At 44.4% G+C, this 27380-nt stretch overlaps 1 long non-coding RNA gene across 1 annotated transcript; it reads left to right on the forward strand.

The window, feature by feature from the left end:
- Positions 1-158: 158 nt before the first annotated feature.
- LOC149355360 (uncharacterized) lies at positions 159-26521 on the forward strand. Its single transcript, XR_016289712.1, has 3 exons — positions 159-270; positions 16840-16910; positions 26257-26521. It is a non-coding gene; the product is annotated as an uncharacterized LOC149355360 (long non-coding RNA).
- Positions 26522-27380: the final 859 nt, after the last annotated feature.

The raw sequence follows: 27380 nt of genomic DNA on the forward strand, positions 1-27380 counted from the left end.
TTAATAGCGAAACGGCGCGCTCCGGGTGGCCGCTTGCCTGCTTCCGCTTGCATGCGCGCGCTGAGCCCGCTGTCTCCGTCCTCCTATAGCCGGCCGGAACCGTGCACATCCTTTCCCGCCCCCTCAGACAAAGAACGGGCCCCCGCGAAGACATCCAACGCGAGACGCTTCACGCGGAGCCCTGCACGCCTCGCGCTCTGTCAAAGCCCATCAGCTGCCTTTCGTCTGCTCTCGTCACGGGTGGTTCGACACTTCTACTGGGAAAAGACGGTGAGCCTTTGAGCGGGTATTGCGAACTCCGTCAAGTCGAGTTCTTGAGTGGCGCCGGCGGGGGGCGGCGGTGCCTAGGGCCGGGTAGTGTTGTGGAGTGCCTGTGGAGCGCCCCCGAGGAAGTTGGTCCGTTGTCTATCTCCTCTTGGACGCTGACACGACCCCGGTTAAGGGCCTGTTTACGGGCAATTGGTTCAATTCAGCGTATACGAGTACGGGTTGTGCGAGCGAGCGCAGCGCAGGAACCAGGCGTTTTGTCAGTTTGCGAGGTTGGACGACTATCCATTATAAAAAAAATCAGACCTTCTGGTCCTGCAGAAGGTTTTTGTAACAGCCTGAACGCGGCCTATTGGTAACGATACAATGTAGTTCACGCGGAAGCAGCTAAAGCACTTTGGATGCTAACTGCTAACGCTTTGATGTGAAAATGTCTGAAACTTGTAGCACCAGGTTTCCCATATCAGTATACAGGGCGTTTCACCCAAGACTTTCCACAATTTTTAAAAAGGGGGTCTTTTAGTCAGAATAGCGTTTTTTTTTGGCGCACCCTTGTGATTGATGTAGTAAAGCAAAATGCATCTAAGACGTGCAAACTAGCAGGCTGGTTGAATAATATTGAACAGTTACCCTTTCGTCTATTGCTGTTAACTCCTTAATTATCAAGAGGCGTGTATGCAACCGTAAGCAATATCCGTATCAGCTTTAAAAATTTCGAAAACGCGGTTACCCTGGGCGCTGTGGTCCAACAAATTTTGCCTATTTCGACTAGTTATATTTATTTATTTATTTATCATCATACCCAGAGCGCCATTGTCTGGCATTATAGTGCGGGGGGATTAAAGAAAAAGTACACAAATGCCACCGCGTGCAGGTGGTTACAAAAATAGATAACAATGAGATAGAAAGAACACGGAATTTTTACACATAAAAATTGTCACAGCATGGAACAAAATGAATCCTTTGATAAAATGGACACTACTTCCTCAGGCAGCTTGTTCCATTCCGAAACCGTTTTGGGGAACAAAGACATTTTGAAAAGGTCAGTCCGGCATCTGTATTCTTTAACTTTAAGTGAATGATCTCTTCGTAAAGACACGTAATCAGCGTTGGCTATATATTTGGTTCTGTCAATTTGAAATATATTATGAAATAATTTTAAACGCAGAACTTTCCTACGTTTTTTAAGTGAGTCCCAACCCAAAGATTTTTTCGCGCTCGTTACACTAAAATATCGCCCATAGTTATTGAAAACAAAATGAACGGCCAAAATCTGAACTCTTTCTAGCTTTTGAACGTCAAGAAAGGATTTCGAATCCCAGGCAGTGCAAGCATACTCAAGTATGCTTCTAACATTTGTATTATACAGCAGTTCTTTAGTCTTTAAGGGGAAAAGTTTAGCGCTACGTCGCAGGAAGCCTAAAACACGACAGGCTTTGGCAGTAACGAAATCCACGTGACGATGCCAAGATATTGAACTTGTTAAATATACACCAAGATATTTAAATTCCAAAACTGAAAGCAGTCTGCTATTATTTATGTTATAAGCGAAAATATGGGGAATCTTCATTTTAGTGAGACACATATGTACAGATTTTTGTAAGTTAATATGCATTCCCCAGTTCTCACACCACTGGGCCACTTTACAAAAATCCTGTTGTAATGCATCGCAGACACTTTGATCGTTAATAATTCTATACAATACACAATCATCCGCAAAAAGACGCATGTATGAAGAAATACCTGAAAAGATGTCATTCATGTAAATTATGAATATAATGGGCCTAAGACGGATCCCTGAGGAACCCCTGATGTTACAGCCACCTCATGCGACTGTTTCCTGTTGACAACAACACATTGACGCCTAAAGCTCAAATATTCCTTTATCCACCTAATAACGGTCTCATTTATGTTGTATCAGTATAATGTTTGTATTGATAAGGAATGTGATACAACGTCAAAGGCCTTCTTAAAATCTAGAAAAATACAGTCAACAAAATATCCCTTTTTCAAAGCACTTGACAGGTCATGTGCAAATTCGGTAAGCTGGGTGACACACGAGTAACCACTGCGAAAGCCATGCTGATTAGTATTTAATAATGAATGTAGGCTAAGATGATTCATGATATTAGTATAAAACACGTACTCTAAAACTTTGCATAATACACTGGTCAAGGACCCTGGTCGATAATTTGAAACAACATTCCTAGGTCCCGATTTATGTATAGGTACAACATTCGCAAGCCTCAATTCATCATGCAAAGAGCCGTCCCTTAATGACTTTGTGAAAAGAATTTGAAGGTACCCGGACAACACAAAAGCGCAAGAAGAGAGCAGGACCGTGGGTAAGCCGCCGGACCGGTGGCACTGTTATCTTTTAAGCGTTCTAAGAGCGACACAATTCCTCGCTGATCAAATTCAATGTTCTCCATAGGTTCCGTACATTTCAAGGCAAGGCGCAAATCGACAGGGCTATTGCTGTCCTCAGCAGAAAACACTGAGCTGAAAAACGTGTTAAAGCACTTGGCTTTCTCCAGATTATCATGAACGATACTTCCATTGTGATCGAGTGGCGGGATAGACAATTCATCCTTCCTGTTTTTTTTTTATGTACTGCCAAAATTCTTTAGGACGATCCTGGATACGCATGTCGAAAGACTGAAAGTAGGTAAATTTAGCCTCTTTGACCGAAGCATTCATAACTTTTGTAATCTTTTTTAACTGATTCATGTTATCTTGTGCCGGATTTCTTTTGAAGCGCCCATATAGTTATTGCCTCTTTTCAACGACTCTGCGCAGTGCTTCTGTAAACATGGTTTGCTTTTGCTGCGACGTTTCGGCATCACCCATGACGGCACATATTGCTCACGCAAATCAAAAAGTTTGGCTGTCAGTATGCGCCACAGCTCATCAACGCTGAGTGAATCAGAGAATGTTTCGTACACATCGACATAGGATTCAAGTGCCCAGGCTATCTCGGGGAAATTTCCTTTTCGATAACTGTAAATGCGCCGATTGCCACAGTCTTCAAGGTTAACATCCTGAAAGTTCATTTCCGCTAAAACACAATTGTGATCACTGATACCGGGCACTACAAGGGTAGAATAAGCTGGCGATTGTTGGTTAGTCAATAATAAATTCAAAACATTGTTACCACGGGTTGGCTGCCGCACTAATTGGGATAAGCGAAATGAATTGCATAGATTTAACAATTCTTTGCCTACTGCAGAATTGGCTCTAGACGGAAAACATCCTGAGCTCCAGTCTAATTCAGGAATGTTAAAATCACCTCAAACAACTAAACAGTCAGTTTTAACAGTTTCAATCATATCCCTTAGGTCGCTGATGGGTTCAAGCTGACTTCCAGGTGGCCTCCAAAACGAGCAAACGGATAGTAATTTACCATTTAGAAGTCTAATTTGAGCCCATACTGCCTCACATGTCCCAACATCAATTTCCATCTTACGAGAACAAACTACGACATCCACCAGGATAAATACGCCTCCTCCATGCCTGTCTCGATCCTTTCGATAGCTGATATACCTGTAGTTACTCGGAAAAACTTCGCTATCGCTAACATCCCCATCCAGCCATGATCCACATCCGATCACAACGGAAGGTCTCGCCATGTGAATTAGACCATGCAGCTTGTCCACTTTATTCTTAATACTTCTGCAGGTTAGTACTAGAATCGACAAAACATAGTGATCCGGCTTAGCTTGTAAAGAAGCTCGAACTACCTGCCCTTGAGATTCGTCGTAAATGTATGGGACGCTATTCAAGTAAATGACATCGTATTAAGGCGGAAGCCTTTAATGCCTCATCATTGTAACCAGGAGTTGTCGACAGAAATGTCACGCTTTTCAATTGGTCGTGACGTCAGAGAGTGCGAATTTCAAACGGGCCAATTCTACTTTGGCTAGTAACCATGCCACCACTTAAAGGGATGGTATAGTGATGCTCTAAGTAAGTGGGACAAAGGCGCCTCTGGTGAATACGGTGTCTTCGTTCACTCTCATCTTCCTCTCTTTCCTTACGGCGAGGTTTAGGTGTGCACCGAGATATGAGGGGCAGATACATTTCCTTTCCTCAAAAACTAATGTACCGACGAGCAAGGCGTAGAGCCGAACGGGCGATGGCGTATGTGGATGGAACGGGCGATGGCGTATGTGGCGTATGTGGAGACCTACAGAAATCTAGGACAAGTTTGTCAGAAATTGGTTGCGACTCGTGTTCATCCTCGTCCTTAATTCTATAGAAGAGCAGATTGCACCATCGAGATGATTTTCAAGATCGTCCACTTTTTCATCAGAGTCTGCCACTCAGACCGCTGTCTTTCACTACTCGTCCTACAGACCTCGACAGCGGCTCGCATTTCCTCAAGACCTGCTATCTTTGCTTCTAAATTGGCCATACGGGCATTCACATCCGTCATAGCTGTTTTGTTTTCATCCTGATGACTCTCGATAGTTACAAGTTTTTTCTTAATTTCTGTCTGACCTTGCAAAAGCTGCTGCAGGATCGCATCGCTAGGTCCTGGGTTAACTTCTATGTCGCCACACAAAACCAGACGCAAAAGGTAAAACGCAGCTCTTCGCAATAAAGAAAAACGATACTTTCCGAATAACATGGGTCTATGTGCTACAGAATGAGAAGAAACGCATGCATACAATACAGGGGGTGGAACCGGCAAAGCGTACACTAAACATATATTGAAATATGTGTCGCTAACCTGCGTGAAAAGCAGTAAATGCGTGAGCGGCAAAGCCATTTCGGTATCGCCGGTTCCACGCCCCAACGATGATGTGATGATTCCCGCCTTTTGTAGAGTGTAGTGGCACGGGCTGTAAAACCATGGTGGGTTGTCTGGCACTGCACACTGTGCAAAATCGGCTGCGAGGCACACACAATCGTTGAAGTCGACCGTGGTTAGCACAGGTGAAGGCTTGGTGAAGGAACCAGCATCCAGCGTAGACGAATCATGCATAGCAGATAATTTATCGGCATGAAAGCAGTGACTTGAATAACCAGCGATGAACACCTGCGTCAAAAGCAGTAAATGCGTGAGCGGCAAAGCCATTTTGGTATCGCCGGTTCCACACCCCACTGCACTGGAGAAGTTGCTTTTCTTGCAAGCTTCTCGAAAGCACATATATTTTCGCGCTATGTAGCCAAAATTTAGTAGGCCACATCGTCGAGGGAAACCTGTTTTTGATATTTTTTTTTGAAGGTTTGAAGGTTGAAGGTTTATTAAAACGAAATACAAATGAGTTGTAAGTTTCATAAAAAAGTTAGTACAGTAGGAGGTCCCAAAGTGAAAACTGTCTGGGGGACCTCCCATCAGGAATACATAAGGAAAGTGCATAAGTTTGGCAGAGGAGCTATAAAAGTATACAATCAAGTTAAAACCTATTAGTGTAATTTGCGGCAATGAATAAGTTATACAATAGTTAGCGGGCATAATTTAACAAAAAAGGCATAAAATAGCAAAACATAAGAGCAATAGAAAGAACACAAAAAGACATCACATAACAATGGGCATTGAATAAATGCAGATATAATACACAGGCGGAGAAAGAAAAAAAAAAGAGGTTCCAGAAGATTAACAATATGACCGTTTGCTGTCAGAGTGGGGAACATAAAATAAGATGAAGGCAACCTTAAGCATGGCATGAAGCTGAATGGGTTGATAGGAGATGTTTTTTTAGTAAAGTGTAGAAAGCGGGCTGCGAACGTGCGGATTTGATTGCTAGTAGTAATGAATTCCAGGTTTTGATGGCGGAGAAAAAAGCAGTTTGTTTTCCATAATTTTTGTTCACTTTTGGTAGAAGCATATTATTTTGTTCAGAGAATCTAGTGTTATTGCTATTAGAAAGGAAAGATACGGAAAAACAGAGAAGTTGATTGTTATTATTGCGAGTCGGTAGATTAGAAGACCTAACCTAAGATTAAGGAGGCATTTCAATGGCAGAATGTTTAGGTCAGAGTATAGAGGTGAAGCAGTGGCTGTGTATGGGCTGAAAGATAAAATTCGAAGCGCTTGATTTTAAAGATGAGAAATACATGACATATTGCATGAATAGGTATTACCCCATGATGATAGGCAATAATTAAGGTGACTGTTAATGAAAGCATAGTACTGGGATAAGAGAACATGGCGTTGAAAGAAAAGTCTAGTTTTTATTAACACCCTTATTCCAAATGAAATTTTTTTACTGATAGATTTGGTGTGTAGATGAAATTTTAGATGACAGTCAAGCGTGATGCCGAGAAATGTAACGGATTCGGAGGCAGTGATAATATGATGTCCCAGATAAATGGCTGGGCTCGGGATGACATGCTTTTGATGAGAGCGGAATATCATGAAAGTGGTTTTTGTAGGATTAAGTTGTAGTAAGTTATTTTCACACCATAAAACAATATTCTGTAAGTCCATGTTTAATTTGTTTATTAGGCTTGTGAAATTGCTATCCTGAGTGAATAATGTCGTATCATCTTGTGTTAATGTATACATCTTGTGTTAATTAAGGACAAAGGTAAGTCATTGATGAAAATGAGAAAAAGAAGCGGACCTAAAATGGAACCTTGTGGCACTCCTAAATTAATAGTTAAAGGGGAAGACAATGTTTCTTGTAGCTGGACAACTTGTATACGGTTAGTGAGATAACTGCGTAAAAGAGCTAAAGCAGGCCCACAGATGCCTAGAGATTGTAATTTAGTGTACAGTATAGTGTGGTTAATTGTGTCAAATGCTTTGGTGAAATCTAAGAAAACAGCACCGGCAAACAACCCATTATCAATATATTGCTTAATACTGTCTGTGAATTCGATTAAAGCTAGTTCTGTGGAGTAATTAGGCCAGAATCCAAATTGCTGATCTGCTAACAGCTGTAATTTAATGAGGTAGTTCATTATGCGATTAACAATTAACTTTTCTATTATTTTACTAAAGAAAGGCAATATAGTTATTGGACGGTAGTTACTCAGGCATTCTTTGTTGCCTTTTTTGAATATCGCCGTCACCTTACCTTTTTTAAGTTCAGTTGGAAAAACACCAGTCCTAAATACTAAATTAATAATGTGACTAAGAACATTAGACAGCTCACGACCCACCAGCTTTACTTTGAAAGAAGGAATTTCATCGATCCCAGGAGCGGTATTTTTTAGGCTAGAAATTATTTGGAAGACTTCGTCTGGTGAAGTAGGGCGCAAGTAAAAAGAGTGAGGGCATCGACGAGGGCCACAGTAACTACTTGGAGGCGGGGAACCGCGGCGCGAGAAGAAGGAATTAAATGCATTAGCAATGTCAGTTTGATCAGATAAAGTACACTCACCGTCAGAGACTTTCGTTATGCTCGTTTTGTTTTCAGCTATATTCAGAAATTCCTTGATTGTTACCCAATTCTTACGAGTGTCATTTCCATTTCTAAGTATTTCATTTTGGTAGTAATCTTGTTTCGAGCGTTTAAGTGCTGCGGAGAGAGTATCTGAGTATTTTTGATAGCGCTGTTTTAGGTGCACGTTAAATGGCTGCTTTCTAACCTTTTTGAGAAGGTTATTTTTTTTATTTATACAGCTTAGAAGGCTTTTGGTTATCCATGGATTCCGGGGAACTGAATACCAATGAGTGATGGGAGTTACTGATGTGCATGAGCTAATTATTTCTTTGAGCTTCGCAGAAAATTTACTGAACGCTTTATTGGCGCATGTTTCTTGTAGTATGCTATCCCAGTTAGTCTCAGCCACTATCGCAACAAACCGGTTTCTATCAAATGTTTGCTTATAGCGTTTTCTGGGGGGCGTGTTATTAGGGCATTCAATTAACAGGAAAGTCGGATAATGGTCCGTGATATCAAAGTTGATGACTCCTGCGATTTGAGGCGTAATGACATTAGATAATATATGATCAATGAGGGTGCTAGAGCCTCGATGAGCAATGCGCGTTGGTGACGCCAGTAGTGACTCCAAACCATGGCCGAGAAAGCAGTTTGTGTATACAGAACAAGAGCTGTCAGAAATGTCAGTTATGTCAATATTAATGTCACCTACGATTACAATGTTCTTGTTTTCACGATTTAGAATTTGGAGGATGACTTCTAGTTCGTGGCAAAAGTGCTCGTAAGACGCGGATGGTGAGCGATAGATACTACCAATGACAGTGTTTCTGTGTGAAGCAAAAATTGCTTTGTCAAATTCTAACCATACTGATACGCACTTTTCTGTTTGAAACGCGATGTCGTGACGGCGTTTGTATGATATAGCGTTAGAAAGAAAGATAGCAGATCCTCCGTGTCGATCAGCTGACCTGTGATAGTATTCATTGTGATAGCCAGGAAGAGCAAACAGCCTATCATCGTCGGATGACAGCCATGTCTCAGAAAGACAAATGATTGAAAAGGCGTGATCAACGAGCGTTAAAAAGTTTACTAAGTCATCGTAATGCCTTGGTAAACTGCGAGAATTAAAATGAATAATAGACTTATGGGTATCAGCTGAATTAAGGAGGAGGCTTTTAAAGTGGTCTAGTGAGAAGTGCATGATGATTATTGATATGTGGTGCTCCTTTTACGTGAAGACTGAAAGATCATCAACTCCAGAGATACGGTAGACATCGCTATCCTTGGTCTCCCTTGCCTTGATACGGCCATTGTCTACCCACACAAACTCCCAGTTTTTTTCTTTTTTCAGAGCCAGTGCTTTGCCAAGAAGACGTTTGTTCTCTGGGGTTAGGTGATCGTTCACGTAGATGGGCTTGTCATTGTCAGCATGGACCTTAAATCCGATGGAGCTCATGGAGATGCGTGCTTTTCTTGCTTTGGAAATAAATTCTGCCTTCTTGACGCGGGAAAAAAATCGTGCTATGATGTTGGTGTCGGTTTTCGCCGGAACTCGATGCGCAACTTCAATGTCAGTGCTACAAACTGAACAACCTATTTTCGAGCCAATTTCTTCCAGAATTGCGACGCAGCTCTCACCCTGAGTCGAAGGAACTCCCTTAACCTCAACGTTATTTATCCTGGAATATTGCTCCTATTCAGACAATCGCTGTGATAACTGCTTATTGCAACGAGCAAGTTCCTTATTCTCTTTTGTCAAGTCAGCTTGCTTGATTTTCATTGTCTCGTAGAGTTCATTGAACATAGCAAGGCTGTCTCGCAATTCGGACACTTCTTTTTTCAGCTCTTCAACATCTTTTGCCAATTCTGCATTGGTGGGCATTGTGACAGAGAAAGGACTGGTATGGGCAGCAGTGGTTGCGGCAAAAAAAGTACACGTGGAAATCAATGAAACTAATTAACCTGCGTGAGGAGTACAGAATGGTCAGGGTGCTATGGATATCACTTACGCTGGGCTACACGCCTCACAATAATTAAGGAGCCTAACTGAAATAGTTACAAGGTAACTATTCAATATTAGTCGACCAGCCGGATAGTTAGCCCCTCTTATCTGTATTATGTTTTACTACACCGCTGACAATGCTATACCGAAACAGCACTCTTTTAACTCAAAAAGCCTATTTTAAAAATGTGTGAAGTCTTTGGTGAAACCCTCTGTATACTACCGCGCTGCGAGACCTTCTCACTTATTCGTCATATAACTACCAGTTAAAGGTTAAAGGTCGCTCCTATTCCTAAATTTACTACCTGCCAGACAATAAAACGTGTTTCACTAAATCTGTTCTTACCTCGTATATTATTTTAGGCACGTATCATTAAAAACATCTTTCATGGCTAACAATGCTTGAAATAAAATTAAGTTCCCCGTAACTCCCTTGTTTTCAGAATTTGTCCGCCTTTCGCAGGTAAGATGTTCGATACGACGATTTCCATAATCCCGTATGTTTTCCGCATAGGACTGTTATAAAAAACACCTGTAATATGCAGAGTCCACACGGAGTGGGCAGACAGCGCCTGCGAAGCAGTCTAAATGCATGCGGACTGCGTCTGATATCAACACATCTCGTTGAAGTTGCATAAAAACCATGCGGAAGGCGTAGAGAAATCACACGACAAACAAATTGAAAGCGGGTGAATTCCTGAATATTTTATTATCATCGGAAGGTTTCAATACGGTTGCGTATTGTTTCATTACAAAAAAGTAAGCGACGAAGGGCTCTTCTGCAGCCGGGAGAGTTCTGACCATGAAGAAAGAGTTTTTACTCCGTCAAGGGTGAAAAAAAAAAAAAACATAAATAAGCTTTCAGTGTTTCGCAAGCGCGCCTCAAAATTCTGGCGCCATTGTTTTCAATGCTTCTTCGGTCCATTCACCACAAAAACGGCTTACAGAGGCCGCTGCGCTAAACAACGCCTACCCAGCAGTCTTGAACAAAACTTGTGAATATTGCAGTATTGTGAAGTGTTGGTATAAAAATATTGATGGTAATGGGCCATTCTTCCATTGCGCAGCAAATTGTTTCTTTTAAGGCTTTTCCATCGTTCGCGTCCAGCAGTTGAGACAGAAAGAAAATCGACGGGGAACGTTTTTGACGATAGCGAAATAAATGCAAGCCTGCCGACGGTGCGTCTGCGGGTATATTGAGAGTTGCAGTGAATCATTACAATACATGAAAAAATTGCATTCATAAAATGTTTCGTGTTGAAAGATGCCTTTATTCAGAATTGCTGTGTATGACTAAGAAAATTTCCCCCTACTTTTGCGTAGCCGTGTTGGGCGTCTACTATTAATTATCACAGTGATCTTAACGCGAAACAGCAGAGAAAGAAATGGAGTTACGAAGAACAGAAAGTGCCCGACTGCTCATTGTCATTATGGATCGAAAGAGTGCGCAGCAAGTAGCACCCATGTTGCGAGGCGGACACGTTTTTGCGTGGAATATGGAAAGGAAACGGCGTGATTTCTAATCCAAACAAAAAAAAACAGTGTCACATGCGGTCCGAGCCAGCTTGGCACCCACGCTGACGGGACGGAACACCTACTCTGTTTCAGTCACTTCATCCCTTCTCTACGGAACCACTTTGGGCGCCTCTGTTCTTTTACTCGTCGCGATGTCGCACCACTAACGCGAGTAATGGCTTACATCACAACTTCGGCTGCTCGAATGGTGGCCGAATGCTCCGCCATAAAGCGCCTCCTGTTAAAGAAAAAGACAAAAAAAAAATTCTAAGGACGATTGCGATGCTCCCTGACGCGAAATGCGAAATTTGAGCGCACCTCAGTAAGTGTCTCCGGCTCTGTATGCTCATTGTTGTGCTTCACTGATTCGTCGGCATGTCTGGCGACGGTATTAGTTAGATAGTAGTATTAGTTGATGAAGACGACGGTGTGCAATGCACAGCGCACGAGCATGTGTATTTCAGTCCGTAGGCAGTATTAGCTGAACAAGACGACGATGTGCGCGAGAGTGTGTTGCAGTTGAACAAGAGGTGTGATCGGCTGCAGCGACAGCCTAGTGCTTTCGTGCAGTGGCCAGCGAATCGTATCTGTTCGCGGCGCCGAGGTTTCGGGTCCCAGTCACGGCGAATTTATTCTCTATTATTTTTTTCATGGGTCGTCTTGGTTGCACCGACGGCAGGGACGCAGCTCAGCCCACGAACGGGCGCTTAAAGGCCGACCCACATGGAGCGAACAGACGCTGCGAATTTCATGCGGCGCGGCGGAACGCCGACGCGCTGTCGCCGTGCTGCACCTCATCCGGCGAAAAACAGGCGACCGCCGCCAGACCGCATCCGTCTTGATTTCAGTGTTGCTAACAACGGTATGGCCTTAATCTTAGTAAACTGCAACAAAAAAATATTTTTAAACTTACTCTAAAGCCATCGTTTATTAGAGGGCGGCAAAGGAAACAAATTATTATTTAGATTTGTTTCAATTTTATTAATTTCGTTTTTATTTATCAGACCGTAGGCGATAGTAGGCGTTCACACTTGTTCAAAAATCCGGCGAGCGAAGCGGATTCGCTCGCCGCAAAAACTAGTGCAGACGGAAAAACGCTTGTCTAGAACACGCTATGGGCGTCTTTCGGACTTAACACCCGATATCTAGCGATAGTATTTGGTTAAAAGTGGTTTTAATGTAAGCATGTGCATTTAAACTCATACGATTTCATCGTCATTTTGTTCCTTCCTGGTCGCGGCGGCTTTGGGAGCTGCGGAGCACACAGTTCGGTCGCTCTTGACAAGCGTTTTGCCCTCTGTACCTCTTCTCATCTGTCGACGCCCGGACGAGGCGGAACCGTCGCGCCGCTGCTGTTTATCGCTTTTATACACCACGTCGCCGCTTACGGCGTACACAGATACAGTGAGAAAAGAACAAAAATTTACGCTGTCCGCGTACCATAAGCGTATGAATGCTTACGTACGCTAAACGCAGGCGCATTCCCACTTTTAGTTCAGCGTGCGCTAGCAGAGACGAAAAAAAAAACTCAGCCTATAGTGGCACCATCTGGTTCACAGGACGGGAACCATTCCTGTAAACAAACCGACTCTCCTCTTAAGCCTAGAAGTGGGATAATTGTCACTCTAAATAAAAACATAAACCAAATTTATCGCTTATACGTTTTCTTATAGGCAAGGTGAGAAGAAGCGAAAGACCGGTGCTCCATTTACGGCCAGTGAACGCAGTGAAAAAGGCAGCAACAACGAGAATTCAGTCCGAAGCGAGGGGTCCGGCTTCGAAGGGCGCCGCCATGTTTGTCGCCGTGCGGCGAAAATCGGGCGGAAGCTAGATGCGGGAGCAGAGCGCCCTATTGGTCCGCGCCGAGCTCGCATTCGCCGCTTCCGGTGAGCGGCTGACCGCCAGGCGAACGAATCTAGCACGGCTTGGTCGGCGGCGAACGGCCGCCGCCGGGCGGCCGTTCGCAGGTTTTTCGCGAGAAAATCGCTCCATGTGGGTCGAGCTTAAGAGCTGCGCTTTAAAATTTCTTCACCAATTTCATGTGGCATGTCGCTGTAGTCGGATACAACTCAAGGGCGAAGCGGCTAATGCCCCTCAAAGGAGCCCCTCCAGGCCATGGCGTCGGCAGATTCTCTCCCTTGACCGATCCCTTTCGACCTGCTAGCATGAAATCGCACACGGTGGCAGATGAAAGGCTAATAACTACGGCCTAATTGGATTAACCGCGGAGGCGTGGAAATCGGTCGATACCGTTGGCCGGAGGAGGCGCATCTGTCGCTTCGTTCTGGAGTTGCATACCCGACTATAGTGACGACGTGCTCTCTCCCTATCATTTCTCGTACTGATCTGGTAACGAAGTATAGGAGGCGTGGCTTCCTGACGTCTTTAGGGTGCATTTCAGTGGGCGAACGACAGCAGTAAATAGAGCCAAAAGTTCCCTCGTGAGACCAGGCGCCTTCCGCGGGCAACGGGGATGGGAGAAATTTCACTCAGTGATAGAACAGAAGTGGTTCTACTGCGCCCACCGTAGTCCGGGGTGGTCCAGGTTGCTTCCTCGTGAAAAAAAATAGAGCGCAGCGCAGAGGAAGTTCCGTGACATTCGAACGCCATATAATTCTTGTTTTCATTTTTTTTTGTTCCACCGCTCTGCGCAATCGTGCCTTTCCTGCTGAACCACGCATGCGCAGTGAGAGTTGGTGACAGGTGCAAGTTGTAGTTATCTCCCACCTGACCCTTTCCACGCGCAATTGGCGCCTGGTGGAAGCGGATTGCACCGCACCTGTAGCGTTCATGGGGATAATTTTGATTTCATTGCGCGCTTCCCTCTTGTGAAAGAAGCTTGGTAGCTTTAATTTCGCTTCAAGCCCGGACTCAAGGTCGGCCTCTATGCCAGCAAAGGTGTAGGGCGAAGAAACATTGAAAGGAAAGTTTAGTTGGGCTAGTTGGTGCTTTCCAGATAGCAGAAACATGGTTAGTAGCGCGTTAAAAAGAAAGCAGCGAGAAGGAACAGATTGTTGGTTTAGTTGGTTTACGGGGTTTAACGTCCCAAAGCGACTAAGGCTATGAGAGACGCCGTAGTGAAGGGCTCCGGAAATTTCGACCACCTGGAGTTCTTTAACGTGCACTGACATCGCACAGTACACGGGCCTCTAGAATTTCTCCTCCAAAGAAATTCTAGCCGCCGCGGCCGGGATCGAACCCGCGTCTTTTTGGTCAGCAGTCGAGCACCATAACTACGGAGCCAGCACGGCGGCGGAACAGATGGCACACAGCGCTGGTCTCCGGCCTATTTCTTCTCGGCTATCCTCCAGCGTTTCCGCTTTTCTCCTAACTCCTGTCGCGAAGTTTATGCCTATTTCAAGCAGAAATAAGGCTGTATTATGAAAAAGTTAACAATCACTTAACAGCGCTGGGGTGAGAGGCCGTATTTCGTAAGCCAGTGAGTTGCGGCGAATGGCATAAAGGTTATTTTAGCGTTTTACGTGTGCCACCACGCGATTCAGATAATGTAACTGCAAATTAAGGTTTTATCTCCTTAATGCCATTAAACCTTCCAGCCACTAGGTATACAACTATGTACAGTCTTTGTTGAAAGTAACCAGGCTCCATGGTTTGCTTCTTATTCGTATAAAAGAGCCATCAAGGCTTCCCTAACGATCAAAAAGTTCTTTGAAGGTGAGAACAGGGGTTCTTCTTGCCATACAGAGATTTAGAGCTTGAGGGCAGGCATAATAGCTTTAATATAGAACTGAGAAGAAAAACGTGCAGCCTGGTTTCTTTTGACAAAGACTGTACATTGTGAATTTGCATCTTTTTCAGGCAGCGCATGGCAGGTAAAGTGCTGTTTTCTTTTGAAACGAACGTATCGCCGTTGATTTTTAAACGGCGCGCTTTTTCATCTTTGCAAGGGAACGCAGTAATTAAAATTCCTCGAAACACTGAGCTTGGTACCTCGTCAAACTCGTACACATATTTTGTCATCCTGAACTATCGTTTTTTTTTTTCTTTTTCTGCCTTTTGAAGCGTAACCTTCATCTCCGAAGAGAACAATGTGATCCCTTCCCTATTCATTTCATCAATTCTAGTGCTTCAATATCCCATTTGCCAACCAATCAGACACTTTGTGCAATATTTTACGCAAAAAAGTGCTGGTGCTTCACGTTTTAAGCCTGCCGGCTCTTTTGAAGCCTAGGTAGGCTAGTTAGAATTTTTTTTTGCGTGTTAAAAAATGTGGCTTTTTTTTGCGAATACAAATAGCTGTTCGCCTGTTTTTATTCGGAAAGAGAGCAAGACTGACACTGTTTGCGATGTCTACCGCAAACACTTCTCAATTCTCGAGCTCCATTTTCTTTCCTATTGTTAGTGGCTATTTATTGTTAAGAAAACTAGAAAATGGAAATAAATATGGAAGGAACAGATGTTGCTAGTCGCGGTAGCTACCATCGAACCTGAAGCGCCTGAGCTGCGGCTAGTGGTAATAAAAAGAGAGGGAGAGTAAAGGAAAAGGGAAAGTGATAGCAAGAAAGAATAGGGGTAGGACAGCAATGTACACCATGTTCAATCACAGGATATCCATTTTTGAACACCATTCATTCTCGTGGTGACTTTACCATTTGCCAAGAAAGCTCGGCCCAGCAACTAGCCGGAAATACCGGTGTAGAGGTGGAAATACCAGACATTATAGGCGCGCACCTTTCCGACTCTGTGCTGCTCTCGGAAGGCCTCCAGAGCTTCCTGGTTTGAAACGAATGGTTTTTACAGTAAGACATTCAAGAAAGGGAACGCATACTCTTCCGCATGAATCGCATTGATCCTCTGTGAATATTTTTAAAGTGAAAGCTTCACTAGCCTCGTCGAGCCAAGACAATCGGCGAGGTACATTTGACCTTCAAGTGGAGAAGTGGTGGTGTGTCAGCCACGTGACGTACCAGGTGACTCTCCGCCGCAGTCGCCGCTGCGCCGGCCGCCGCCTCGCCAGCTGTGTTCACGTGACGAACCACGTGATTCGTAATGCGCTTGAAAGGGAGACAGCGCCGCTCTCGTGTGCATGCACATTCCCGCTAGTGGGGCGAACTATGACCTTGACCCTGCCGCCTCGCAGTTTCTCACTGTGGAGGAAGCCAGTCTGCCTGGACCGTGCACGCCGTAGGGACGGTTTTGTAGACTACGGGCTGTCTGATCATCCGGCTGACGTTGCCAATCATTCTAAGTATTTAGCTAAATGTAGGGAAGTTAAACGTGCCAAGCTAGTAGCAGGGATTGGCGAAGAACGGGAGCGTCGACTGGCTCAACGGCGGTTAAAGGGTGCCGAAAGGCGGCAGCGAAGAGGTTTGGAGGCAGCCGCTGCTGCTTCTTCCTCCTTCACGACTTCGGCGACGGACGAAGAGTTTGAGTCGAACCTGGCTTAGGAACACAGCATAACCAACCATAACAAAGCTTTCGCATGCATAACCACGCTTAGGCGAGCTAAGCCGCAGCCATTTTTTTCTCCATGTCTATTCCGCTATTTTCCCCCGCCGTTCCGACCGTCCCGAGTGGCCGATCCCGGCGATAACTGAAGTGTGGTGGAAGGGGAATAAAATGGCTATTTTATCCCGGACCGCTTGACCAAATGGCCCTGGTTTCTGGTACGTCCAAAAAAAATATTTCCTTGCTGTTATCTATGACAGCGTTGATGATACAGGGGCGTTCTGACGCGATGTCTTCTTTCTGCCGCAGGACCATGCGCCGTCTGGGAGCATGCCTTTGCCTCCTCGCCGCCACACTGTGCTGTTCTAGCCAAGGATCCGGTATATTTTACTTGACAAACGGAGTCGTGGCGCCGAGAGGTGACACGTCACATTTAATACACCAGAGAAACGAATTTGTTGTGGCCCCTCAAGCTGTAACAATTTTTGGCCGCGACGATAACAATCCTGTATCGGTCATATTGTTGTGCGCCTTTTGTGACTGGCTCGAACCCAACAGACTGCTGTTAATCACCGCGCTTAGCTAGTCAAGCTTTGCGCATAAAAAGGACTTTTGACAATTTTCGAAGCGCTAAAACAACATGAACGCAGAGAGAACAGACAGGGACGAGCGCTACTTCCACCTGATTATTTCGTAAAACCGCAAGTGCTTTAAACAGTTCTCGAACGTTTTGATGACACGGCAGTAAACTGCACGTGTGAGATTACACAGAATAGCTGCCGAGACTAACAGAACCAAGAAGATAAGTACACGATTACGTTGATACCCTTAGGAAGGCAAGTTCTTTTTTGACAATGAAATAGACGGTTAGCTTACACAAGTGCTACCCACTGGTGCTATGTTCTGTGCTTCTATAATCTCTCGGGTTAGTTGATCACGACTACGTCCGATGATGTGGCACTGATTTAACAATGGAGCACAATTACGGCACTTACTGCAGTGAATGGCTAGGTTGCTTCCGCAGGAATTTTTAACATTGTTGTTGTGCTGGCGTAGCCGGTCATTGAGACAACAGCCCGTTTGCCCAACATACTTTTTGCCACAAGATAAAGGAATGCAGTACACAACACAGTCTACACATTCCACGTACAGTCGCGGGTAAAAAAGATTAGCACACGAGAGGGAACACCACAGCGCCGTAATGACAACGCGTGGCGCTGCCGGTGGCGAAGAGGCTGATAACGAGGGTGCCGGGCCGTTCCCATTCTACAGTATTAGGGGGGTTTAGTGGACTGCCACGGACCAGCAAAATTACTGGCTAAAAGCAGCGCTATCAGCTATTGTTCCCGCGAATTCCTTTTGACAAACCATCGCGGACATAAAAAAAGAGTAGTAGAAAGAAGCAATCTTTGCTTGATAATCGAGCCAAAATAAATGCAGTATGCACAGTCACGTTGGGTCGGCACTTCAACGCTCGGGCGGTGCGCGCTTGATAAAGCTTACTTCCTGCCGTCCCCCCCTAGGCTGCAAAACATGAAAACGGCCCGATAAGTAGGTCTGCGTACCGCAGCGCCGCGTGGTGCGATATACGAATTCTGATCGCCAGTGATCTGTGCTAATATTTTTTGCTCGCGACAGTACGCTGTTTGGTGTTTGATACCACATAAATGTTTGACAGTAGAGTATGGTTTCGTCAGCTTGCAAAGCTTGTTTAGCTTGTTAGGGGCCGTGAATACAACTCTCACATCTGCTTTCTGCGCTATCTTTTTCAACAAGCTAAACAAGCTTTGGAAGCTGACGAAACCCTACTCTTCTGTCAAACAATTATGTGGTATCAAACACCAAACAGCGTACGTGGAATGTGTAGACTGTGTTGTGTACTGCATCCCTCTATCTTGTGGCAAAAAGTACGCTGGGAAAACGGGCTGTTGCCTCAATGACCGGCTACGCCAGCCCAACAACAATGTTAAAAATTCCTGCGGAAGCAGCCTAGCCATTCACTGCAGTAAGTGCCGTAATTGTGTCGCTCTTAGAATGCTTAAGATAACAGTGCCACCGGTCCGAACGGCTTACCCACGGTCCTGCTCTCTCTTCTTGCGCTTTTGCTTTGTCAAGGTACCTTCAAATTCTTTTCACAAAGTCATTACAGGACGGCTCTTTGCCTGATGAATGGAGGCTTGCTAATGTTGTAGCTATACATAAATAGGGACCTAGGAATGTCGTTTCAAATTATCGACCAGTGTCCTTGACCAGTGTATTATGCAAAGTTTTAGAGCACGTGTTTTATACTAATATTACGAATCATCTTTGTATACATTCATTATTAAATACTAATCAGCATGGCTTTCGCAGTGGTTACTCGTGTGTCACCCAGCTTACCGAATTTGTACATGACCTGTCAAGTGCTTTGGATAAGGGATATTCTGTTGACTGCATTTTTCTAGATTTTAAGAAGGCCTTTGACGGCATATCACATTCCTTGTTAATACAAATATTATACTGGTACAACATAAATGAGAACGTTATTAGGTGGATAAAGGAATATTTGAGCTTTAGGCGTCAATGTGTTGTTGTCAACGGGAAACAGTCGCATGAGGTGGCTGTAACATCAGGGGTGCCCCAGTGATCCGTCTTGGGCCCATTACTGTTCATAATTTACATGAATGACATATTTTCAGGTATTTCTTCATACATGCGTCTTTTTGCGGACGATTGTGTATTGTATAGAATTATTAACGATCAAAGTGACTGTGATGCATTACAACAGGATTTGTGTGAAGTGGCCCAGTGGTGTGAGAACTGGGGAATGCATATTAACTTACAAAAATCTGTACATATCTGTTTCACTAAAAAGAAGGTTCCCCATATTTTCACTTTTAACATAAATAATAGCAGACTGCTTTCAGTGTTGGAATTTAAATATCTCGGTGTATATTTAACAAGTTTAATGTCTTGGCATCGACACGTGGACTTCGTTACTGCCAAAGCCTCGTGTGTTAGGCTTCCTGCGATGTAGCGCTAAACTTTTCCCCTTAAAGACTAAAGAACTGCTGTATAATACAAACGTTAGAAGCAAACTTGAGTATGCTTGCACAGTCTGGGATCCGAAATCCTTCCTAGACGTTCAAAAGCTAGAAAGAGTTCAGAATTTGGCCGCTCGTTTTGTTTTCAATAACTATGGGCGATATTTTAGTGTAACGAGCGCGAAAAAATCTTTGGGTTGGGACTCTCTTCAAAAACGTAGGAAAGTTCTGCGTTTAAAATTATTTCATAACATATTTCATTCTAGAACTGGAATAGACAAAACCAAATATATAGCTAACCCTGATTACGTGTCTTTACGAAGAGATCATCCACTTAAAGTTAAAGAATACAGATGCCGGACTCACCTTTTTAAAATGTCTTTTTTCCCTAAAACGGTTTCGGAATGGAACAACCTGCCTGAGGAAGTAGTGTCCATATTATCAAATGATTCATTTTCTTCCATGCTGTGACATTTTTTATGTATAATAATTCCGTGTTCTTTCTATCTCATTGTTATCTTTTTTTTGTAACCACCTGCATGAGGTAGCATTTGTGTACTCTTTGTTCAATGCCAGACAATGGCGCTGTGGGTATGATGATAAATAAATAAATAAATAATGTAATTGTGATCCGTTGTTAAATCAGTGCCACATCATCGAACGCAGTCGTGATCAACTAACCCGAGAGATTATAGAAGCACAGAACATAGCACCAGTGGGTAGCACTTGTGTAAGCTAACCGTCTATTTCATTGTGAAAAAAGAACTTGCCTTCCTCAGGGTATCAACGTAATCGTGTACTTATCTTCTTGGTTCTGTTAGTCTCGGCAGCTATTATGTGTAATCTCGCACGTGCAGTTTACTGCCGTGTCATAAAAGCGTTCGAGAACTGTTTAAAGCACTTGCGGTTTTACGAAATAAACAGTTGGAAGTAGCGCTCGTCCCTGTCTGTTCTATCTGCGTCCATGTTGTTTTAGCGCTTCGAAAAATGTCAAAACTGCACCAACTAGCCCGATCCGCTACCCTTCTGAAAAAGGACTTCATACAAAGAATGCAAATGTTAAATTGGACCGGTCTTGCGGTATTGCAGTAAAAATAATAGTTGCAAGCATTCCGCTAAGCTAGACGTGTAGAGGCCTTGGCACTCACAGTGATTGAACAAAGCGAGAGATTAAGTCCCAAACTCTGAAAGCTTCCTTTCCTTCGATGTCCTCCTAAACTTACGTGAGGCCGCCTTTCAACGAATGTTCGATGGAGGAAGCCAGCTTCGCCTCTCCTCAAGTAAGGAACGCGTGCCGCGTGTCTGAGTTTGAGGGTTCCATCACATCGGCCAATTGGACGTGAGTAGGAAGTTGCATTCCCGTGGCGACAAACATGGCGGCGCCCTTCGAAGTTGGGCCCCTCTATTCGGTCTGAATTCGTTGTCGTTACTGCGTTTTTTCAGTGCGTTCGCTGGACATAAATGGGGCATCGGTCTTTCGCTTCATCTAATCTTGCCTCTAAGGAAAGTATGAGTGATAAATTTGCCTTATTGTTTTATTTAGATTGGCGATTCAGCTGCTTTTAGGCTTAAGACGACCATTGGTTTGTTGACAGAAATGGTTTCCGTCCTAACAACCAGATGGCGCCACTAGGCTGAGCTAGGCGGAAAATCCGTCCACCAGATGCAAAGGGAGCAGCCACATAAACATCAATCGTCATATCATTGCCTCGCTGTTGGCATAAGCTGAATTAAAAGTAGAAATTTGAGAAATGCTGTAACGTCCCGCAAAATACCTGCGTTTAGCGTACGTACGCATGCAAACGCTTATGGAACATAGACAGCGTCGATTTATGCTATTTGCTAGCCATATCTCTTGCGCCACGAGCGGCGACGTGGTGGCCAGGAGGTGTGAACGAGGCAACATATCGGCGGCGGTGGATTTCGCTCGTTCTCGCAGCCGAGTGCCCAAGTGTGACCGAGCCGCACCGGTGCGGAATCTGAACGCAAATTCTTCCTCTGTGTGCACTTCCCCAGGATTCACCGCGTCGCGAAGCGACCTAGCTGTTGGCGGATACAGGTACACTTCATCGAATGCGTATTCACAAGAACGGTTAAAAAATCGCGTATAGTCGCCCGCGTAGCGGTCAGTCCACGCTGCCATTTTTTCCCGCCTGCTCAACTGCGCTCACGCCAGGCTCGCGTCCTTGCGCCGCGTCTCGCCGCCCGCGTGAGTGTGCGGAGTCACTTGTGGCAGCAGTGAGGTGAAGCGCTCCTCCAGGGCCAGGAGCAACGTAAGGACGCATGAAGGCAGCTGGTAGCTGCTTTAACTGTAAGGAGGCACCAAGGACGACCTTACTTAGGGCTCCTCAGTAAAGAAGCTTTCAGATTGATATGAGGGCACCTCACTGCAGTGAAGGCTTCCTTACTGAGGTAAAGAAGCATTTATAGTTTGGGGGTAAGCATACCCACACATGAACACTGAGGATCTAACGAATATACATTGGAAGATTGATTATGCCACTGTAAAAGTAAGGAAAAGACCAAAACAAACTTTCCGCTTCTTGCCTACTTCATTTCCTTCTTTTGTTTGTTCCTTCCTCCTTTTCATTTTTTGGCTTTTTATACACTTTTACCATACCGTGGCACTATACCAACCAACAGTTCTCGTGGTGGGTGCCCGTGCTCGCACCGTGTTAACTCTTCGTCTGGTTTCACCGCTGCTCGTCTAGTCAAGTTACCTGTATCAATCAAGCCCAAGTAACCCCGTCTATCGCAATATAGAGATAAACGTGGCTATTACATGCCACTTAAGCACAGTGAAAACTTTATTTCAAGCACTAGTTTAGAAGTTTCGGAATCCATACAATGTGCAAACGTTAATTCGTGATTGATTAATTAATTATTTATTACTTACTTCAACACTCTTCAACAACATTATGAATTTTACGGAGCGAAATGGCCGTTATTATGAGCGAAAATTTCGGACATCCTTAAATTGAGGGCTGCAGAATCACCAGGGATAAGTCGGCTGGCGGCAGGGGCTGTGGTGAAGCAATATATTAGACGAGCTAAAATTTCCTTTTACCATTTGCTCGCTTTAATTATTTAATTACTTATCTTTATATAAACTTAGCGACATCATTTGGTGGTCAAAAAATGTTTTAGCATCGTTGACGGTTGCCTTCAATGGTGGCACTAAAGTTACTGGCGTTGGTGTTGATGGCCACTTTGGACCGAAGGCTCTTGAAGTTTCGGACTGTTCTGGGGAAGAAAGAGGTTTGAAATGTCTTCGGGTGATTCCTCGTGTCAGAGGACGTATGCATGGTTGCCACAGAAAATGATATTTGTGTGTGTGATAAGATTAGTACTATGGGAGCAAGTGTGCTGAAATTTGATTCGAGGAACTACCAAATATTTTATGATGACAGGCCAGAGTAGCTGGAAAAAGTGACATGATAGTGTTTGAATGCTTGAAAGTTGAGAAAACTCGCAGCAGAATCTACCAGGATGATTCGGTACTAATACAAGCACGTTATCTCTCATCTTAATTACTGTTTTTTAATCTGGGGCACAACCACGTATACAAACTTGCAAAAGATCTTCATACTTCAAAAAAAACTTATCAGAATACTTTTCAATCAATCATACAACAGTCACTCGCAAGGTCTTTTCCCAAAAGCAAACATAATACCAGTATTCAATCTATACAATTATAAGCTAACACTTGCATTCCAGCGCGAATTAAAAAGTCATCTTGAATCTTTGCATGAGTTGTCTTTACTGGAAAAAAGAACTGTTTGTTACCCTACACGTCATAAAGAGGAGTGGATTGTACCAACTCCTAGAACCAACTATGCAATGGAAAAATTATCCTTCACCCTTCCAACACTATTAAATAACTATAAAAAATCCGGGACTGACCTGTTTATTATATCTAAACGCGAATTACGACAGCTTCACTGCATACACTCCTAAAAATTGTACCTTTGTTCCTATGATATGTATATTTAATCTTTTGTTTATTGTACCTCTTTGTGCCCTCTGTATTTATTGCATTGTTGTTGTTTTTTCTTCTTTTTTCTTTCTACTGTATTTTATTTTGGCTCTGCTAAATCGCGAAGAGTTTAGATGTGTATATTTATGTTGTTCCATGCCTTGCTGCTGTTGCCCTGTACAGGGGGGTTGTGGGCCTTTGTCAAGCTGCCGTTTACGAGCAGCTTTTACCCACAACCTCCTCCATCATACCGATGGAAATAAAGATTATTATTATTATTATTATTGACATTGATACGGTGAGGATCGTGAGCGTCTAAAGGAAACTGAAGATTAGAAATTACGAGCGCTGTCTTCGCTTCAACGGGTGAAGCGGCAGTAACAGTGACACCTCTCATACCACGATTGCGTGAATCATCGGTTGTGTACGCAAGCATGCATAAAATGGCGTACAAGCGTGCATATTGCCACGCATCTTTCTAGTGTTTGTTCATTCTTCAAAGCTGCTGGCACGCCGCTTTATGGATTTGTTTGCGATGCAAGACGGGCCTAGATTTATCTCGATTGACCGTATCCAGGCGGAGCCGATTCTACGTTGTCCCAGAATGTTCTAGTAACTTTCCAAGCTTTATCTCGAAAGTTCGCTATCAGCTTTAAAAAAAGCACGGCCTAGAGCGCCAGGCATTCTGTTCGACGACAGACGAGAGCGCTTGTTGCTACACTGCCGCCGAGTTATTTAGTTCTTCGCGGGCGCAAGTCAGCCCGAATAAAGAGGTTCGTTTTAGAAGCCATTCTCGCTCTTTTCCTGTTCGCCGGACTGTAGTCACCAATACGTGACAATATTTTAGGAAAGAAGTAATACTGCAGTCCTGAAGACTTGCGCCAAGGCTACAGTCGCATTTCTCAACGCAAGAATGCTTTCTCGTGGCTTGTGGGTATAGGTCGACGGTGTCACGATTTTAACCCCTGTCTAGTCATTGCCGCGCTGACATAACATTGTTTCTCCCATGATGGTACGAAAGAACAAGTGGGCCCACTTTTTTAAAAAGTCCTCTAAATATAAATTTACGGCGCTTTTAACGCAATACTTCTGTTGGAACACTTTGTACCCCAAACTTTCTTTAGCACCACTTCTGCCCGTTCTCAAAAAAAAAAAAACATTACATTCGCGAAGCACTGCCTGCCCATTTTTTTGTTTTTTACTGGCTGTTTCCAAGCAGCTTGCATCAAATATTAGTAGATACTGCGGAATGAGTTTGCGTAGGTCTTTTCCAATAGAAACCACATTTTAAGAGACGCAGTGTCTGTCGAGAAGTTTTGCATTTAACATTAATCATTAGGCGGAGAGGAGCATATATAGGCGTATATTGTTGTACCAGATCCCTCTTCAAAACCTGTAATTCAGGCTATAGCATAAGCAGTCACTGTGCCAATGTAAGGCCAGGATCAATCACACTTTAGCCAAGGGGTCCTGGGCTTGGGATGTGAGACATGGTCTCGTCCCGTTTATATGCAGTCGAGCACCGATATCGAATCATTTTTTATATCGAAGAGTCAGAACACCACCTTAAAATACCGAGCAAACGTACTGCACCAATGTTGTCGTTTATCGAACTCGTGTTCAGCGCGTTCAGCGAAACATTCGATATATCGAAAGGCGAGTCGTTCTCCTATAGGCGCTCTTCTCCCACTTCTCCCGCGCCGAGGCGGCTCAGCTGCGCTGCCTTGGGCTGGCAGCGCTAAAGCTGTGGAACCGCGTAACGAGGTGGACTTGGGGTGTGCTGGAGGGTGGCCTTTAGGTCTCTTGTACTCATATGCCACGCTACATCACTCATGCGGTGGAGCCAACTTAACTAAAGCCTAGGAGCAGCCCTCGCCTGACGTGCTTCGTTCGCGTTGCTGCTGAAGGCGTTGCGGAAACCAAATGTGCTATCGGGATAAAAAGTCACCAGGACGCGCGACTGACGACCTTGGCGTAAAGGTGCGAATAGGGCCAATGTTGGCCTGTTTTTCACTTAGACACAATAAAGAACCCAAGCCCAAATTTCACCTCCCTAAATGTGGTGAACGACAGGCTGAGAGCAATACTTTTTGGATCGCACACGTGTGTTCTGGGGACCTTCGCACATGATAGGTTCTGAATTTTAACGTGACATTATTTTATTTATAAAGCACTAGTAACACAATTAGACACCTCATGACAGGCAGTGGCTAGTTCCGAAGCATCGACCACTGCTGCTTCGATGCGAAGCAGGTTAGGGCTAGCAACGCCTAACGAGCGATGTGCTGCCGGCACGCCGGCTCGCTGCACGTCGCTGCAAGAAGCGCGTCACTGGCATAGATGCAGTGTATTCTTTCTTTTAGGTTGCAAAAGCTTACCTACTGCCATTTTTATGTTGGATTACGGATGTATCCAACTGTTCCGTGGTTGCCTTCGAGTTCATTCGAATTTACGTACATCAATTTATTCATCTCTGATGAGTCTCACATCATGCTAGGCTTGAAGAGAAGAAAAACACCTCAGTCGAGAATTTAGGTCTTCGCCAGGAAATTGTTATCTAGGTTTGTTTCAAGTGAAAGGAAAATGGCATGAAAGGAAATGTCCGGTGAACTCGCTGATGTCTTGAAACTGACAGCGTTCATTAGTGAACTTTGCGTTTCGTGACGGAAAACTTCACTCCAAATATGTGTGCTCATATTCGCTGCGAAGCAATAGTTCTTTGCGCAGTATTCGCAGGAGGAAACCACAGTCAGGAGCCGGATCGCTTCGCGGTCGTCGTTGGGACGCCTCGCCCTTTCTACGACGCACGCGCTTTCTGTGGTATCGACAAGTACCTGCTGAACCTGGCCTCCATCAATAATGCGTCCCATATACGTGCCACACTTCGGAATAATGGTGAGCAATCTCGATTTAAACGGAACGTGAAAAGGCGCTGAAAACAAAATGAGCATGCATCAGCCTGCAGACAGCCAACAAGAGTGCATACGCAGTCATCAACGCGGCCTAATTTTTTGAAACAGCCAACGCGTGGCAGTCCCTGCGTCACCAGACCAGGAGCTCCTGGGACACTATATTGTGATTATCTGTATCTCATTTCCTGGCTTTGTCGCCGAATGCCATTTCCATCAATCTGCACGTGAAGGCTACCTTAGAGCCTACGGCGAAAGGTCTTTGGCGCGCACTGCCTTCAGTGTGAGAGCAGCAGTGTGACTTCTTGTGTTATTCGCCTCACCACTTAACTACAGCACGTTGGCAGTGTCACTGTATGACAGCTGTTTACATATGTTCGCAAAATTGTTGTTGAAAATATCACACTTTCACAAGGAAAATATGCTGCTGCACTAGTTGGTGCATTTTCTTCGGTAACAAGTTAGGGCAACACAGAACGGACACGAGCGTGGCAGACAAGACGACGCGCTACTTAAAACTGATGCTTTTATTGAAGAACACAAGTAATATATAGGTACTTTTGCACACAGTATGACTTGCAACACGCATCAGGTGGCACGAGCTGATGTCACGAAGCAATGAGAGTCAGGCGCTGCTGCAAAGTTCTCTGTATAGCTGCCGAGCAGCGTGCCCGCGTGCTTGGCACCGTGCAGCACGCCTATTTATTTTCTGTCAAGCGCAAACTAGAAGAAGGTGGCCGCCAGAGTGTTGCAGGACATTCTGATCGCTACTTTACATTGCCACACCATCTGTCAGCTGCAGCATACAACATGTCGTACAAGTTCATGAAACGATAAAGGAAAACAGGTTTAACATAGGGTGCATGGACTAAAAGCAAAAAAGGCAGCCTATGAGTCATGAAAAGGAAACGCAAAATGGCACGTACTCGACAACGTCAAAGT

Source organism: Amblyomma mixtum, chromosome 3 (genome assembly GCF_055824585.1).
Source record: "Amblyomma mixtum isolate Tamu chromosome 3, ASM5582458v1, whole genome shotgun sequence".
Taxonomy (NCBI): domain Eukaryota; kingdom Metazoa; phylum Arthropoda; class Arachnida; order Ixodida; family Ixodidae; genus Amblyomma; species Amblyomma mixtum.